This window comes from Bos indicus x Bos taurus, chromosome 4 (genome assembly GCF_003369695.1).
Source record: "Bos indicus x Bos taurus breed Angus x Brahman F1 hybrid chromosome 4, Bos_hybrid_MaternalHap_v2.0, whole genome shotgun sequence".
NCBI lineage: Eukaryota > Metazoa > Chordata > Mammalia > Artiodactyla > Bovidae > Bos > Bos indicus x Bos taurus.
Window position 1 is genome coordinate 88,329,346 of NC_040079.1, and position 3,549 is coordinate 88,332,894.

At 40.3% G+C, this 3,549-nt stretch overlaps 1 long non-coding RNA gene across 1 annotated transcript; it reads left to right on the forward strand.

The window, feature by feature from the left end:
- Positions 1-762: 762 nt before the first annotated feature.
- LOC113891899 lies at positions 763-2,634 on the forward strand. The gene is made up of 2 exons (XR_003510902.1): positions 763-1,122; positions 2,434-2,634. It is a non-coding gene; the product is annotated as an uncharacterized LOC113891899 (long non-coding RNA).
- The last annotated feature ends 915 nt before the right edge of the window (positions 2,635-3,549 follow it).

A 3,549-nucleotide genomic window follows, 5' to 3' on the forward strand; every position in this document is an offset into this window, starting at 1 on the left:
ATCTGACTAAAAGCAGAAACTCCTGAGAAATAAGGATTGTCATAAATCCCCTCTGCTGGGGAAGTTTTATGGCCATGAAGATGGAGAGTTAGCCCCAAAGTAGACCTGGACAAGCAAACCTTGCTAAGATAACCCTTATCTTCTATTAGTTTCTCTCATAATTTCCCGTAGTTTCTCTCACTTAATTTCCCATAGTTTACAGTCACTCATAGCTTAAAGATCTTGTTACATATCTACAATTTATCATTTTTTGCTATAATTGATATATAAGCTCTCAATCCAATCCACTTCTTTGGGTATTCATTTCTTTTCTAGGAAGTTCCTTTTGTCACATAAAAATTAACATCAAATAAAATTTGTGTGCCTTTTCTCTTGTAAATCTTAGTCTTTATCAGTCTAATTTGTAGGGCCCCAGTCAATGAATCTAAGAGAATAAAAGGGAAAAGTTTTTCCTCTTGAGCAGATTTAAAACAGCTCTCAAGTCTATAGGTCTCTCCCAATATTTGACTCATAACCTGTTGGAAGCCTCCACTTGGATACCTCATGGGCTCCCTCAAAAATCAACATTTACAAAACTGAATTCATTATCAGTTTCTCAAAACATCCTCCTTTTCTTGGTTTAACGGCAGTAGTTCTGTACTCCATATTCCTTGGACTGAATATATCAGAGTCTACTTAGCTTTCTTCAGAAGCCATTCATGGAGTAAATATTTACTGAACTCATACTATGTACCACCCATTGTTCCAGCCACTGTATATACAGTGATGGATAAGCCAAACAAGTGCCTGCTGTCTTGGAGCTTGCAGTCTCACAGGGTGAGAGATAATAGACAATAAAGACCTTGCTTTCAGCTAGTGGGAAGTGCTCGGAAGAAAGAAAAGGAAGGGGAGAGAGAGTAACAGGGGAAGCTACTTGAGGAAGTATGGTCGGAGAGAACCTTTCAAGGGGCTACCTGGATGATGAGAAAGGACATGAAAAGATGGGGGATGACTGTTCAAAATAAAGAGAACTGCAAGAGTTTGGACCCTGAGGCTGAATAAACCTGAGAGACCACTGTTTGAAGGGTGATGGGTCAAGGAGGAGATGAAGGGAACCATCTCGTGTTGGACTTGGAAGACATGGTAAAAGTGTTGGATTTAATTGTATTTCATTTAGTCCACCTTTTGTATCCACACCTTCCTTTCCACTCTCCTGCCACGTTCTTTGTCAAGATCCTGTTACAGTTCATCAGATCTGTTTACCTTCTCAGGTTTCCTAACTTCCTGCTCTCCAGGCTCCTTAACTGGTTTTTCTTTTTCCTCCTTACCTTCCCTCCTTTTATTCTGTCAATTAATTAATTGATTTTTATTGAAGTATACTCGCCATACCATATTATGTTAGCTTCAGATGTACTACATAGTGATTTGACAGTTGCTTACATTATGAAATGAGCACCATGATAAGTCTAGTAACTGTCTGTCTCCACATAAAGTTGTTACAGTATTATTGACTGTATTCCTTATGCTATGTGTGACATCTCTGTGACTTTTTTGTTATATAACTGGAGGTTTGTACCTCTTCATCTCCTTTGTCTATTTCACCTCTACCCCCCTCCCCTATTTCAAGGTAGGCAGGGCTGCTGCTGCTGCTGCTAAGTTGCTTCAGTCTTGTCCGACTCTCTGTGACCCCATAGACAGCAACCCACCAGGATACCCCGTCCCTGGGATTCTCCAGGCAAGAACAGTGGAGTGGGTTGCCATTTCCTTCTCCAATAGGCAGGGCTACATATGCTGAAATAATATAACAACCCCCAATTTGCAGTGGCTTAACACATAGAAATCCACTTCTGATTCATGCAGAGTCCTCTGTGGGTCAAGCAGTTCTTCAGGGCTTGACCCACAGAGACCTTCAGAGACCTTCACACTTGGATTTCACAGCTGTGCTACTGCGGACACATGACTCTCAGAATTGCTGAGACAGAGAAGGAGAAATGGAGAATTTATATCTGCTCCTGCATTCTTCACACCTGAAGTAACAAAGGTCACTGCTGCTCACAGCACATTCCCTAATCAGCTGTGTGGTGGCCAGGAAATGTAGGGAGAACAGGGGTAGACTGTGAAATGTAAATATCTCTGATACAGTGATCATCCACCATATTTTATCTATGTACTGTCCAAGTGGTGGGCATCTGACTTCCAACTACGGCATGCAGTGCTGCAGTGAATATTTTTGGCTTATACTCATGTGAACTGAGCTGAGGATTTCTCTGGGATGTGGTTGTAGTTCTAATGGTGGCTCCATAAAAGGTAAGCCCACATCCTAAGCCCCAGAACCTGTGAATGTGAATTTATTTGGAAAAGAGATCTTTGCAAATGTAATTATTAAAAATCTCAAAGTGACAACATCATCCTAGATTATATCGGTGAGTTCTAAATCCAATGATGTGTCCTTAGAGAGAAGAGGAAGAGGAAAAGACCATGTGAAAATGAAGGCAGATGTTGAAGTTGTTCAGCCACAGTCAAGGAATATCTGGAGCCAGCAGAAGCTGGAAAAGACAGGAAGTAGTCTCTCCCAGAGCCTTCAGAGGAACACCACCATGATTTCAGCAGCCTCTAGAATTGTGAAAGAATAAATGTCATTGTTTTAATCACCAATTTTGTGTTATTTTGTTAAGGTTGCCCTTGGAAACAAACACAGATTTTGCTACCTGGAAGTATGGTGCTGCTGTAACAAATATCTAAAACTGTGGGAAAGGCTGTGAAATTGGGTAGTGGACAGAGGCAGAAAACTTTTGAAGCTCATTATATAGAAAAAGTAGATTCTGGTGAGAATTCACAAGGAAGTGAGGAGCACAGGGTAGAAAGTTTTGCGGTCTTAGAGACCACATATGTATAGAATATCATAGAAAAATGAACATTAAAGGCAAGAACTCAGAAGGAAATGAGAAACATGTTACTAGAAATTGGAGGAAAGATTATCCTTGTTATATAGTGGTAGAAAACCTGGCAGAATTGTGTTTTCTTTGATTTGTGAAGAGCAGAATTTATAAGATACAAGATTGGATGTTTAATTGGGGAGACTTCTAAGCAAAATGTTGAAGAGACAGCCTGTTTTCTCTTTGCTTACAGCAGTATAAGAGGAATGATAAGTGGAAGAAAGAAGTATTAAATGAAAAGGGATCAGCACTTTAATTGGGGAGTGTCTCAGTTTACCCAGTCTACAAAAGATACTGTCATCAGAAAAATCTACTGTTGGGAAGTATCCTCTAGAGAGAAACCTGAGGTTGTGACTGGACAGCCTTTTGCTGAAGAAATTAGGCATGTGACTCATGGATCCACTCAATTGTCTCAGCAGAAGCTAGGAATATAGATAGAGTTTACAGAACATGTCTATGGAGGACCTTCTTCTCTAATGTCATGAGCCCTTGTGACATATACAGAAGACCCACAAAGTTTCTGAGAATATTACATGAGCAGAAACACTGCCAGCTTGTGCTGAAAAAGACAGAGAAAGGAGGAAATGAGAGAAAGCTATCAGACTTCCAAAATTCTACAGACAAGAAGTGAGCT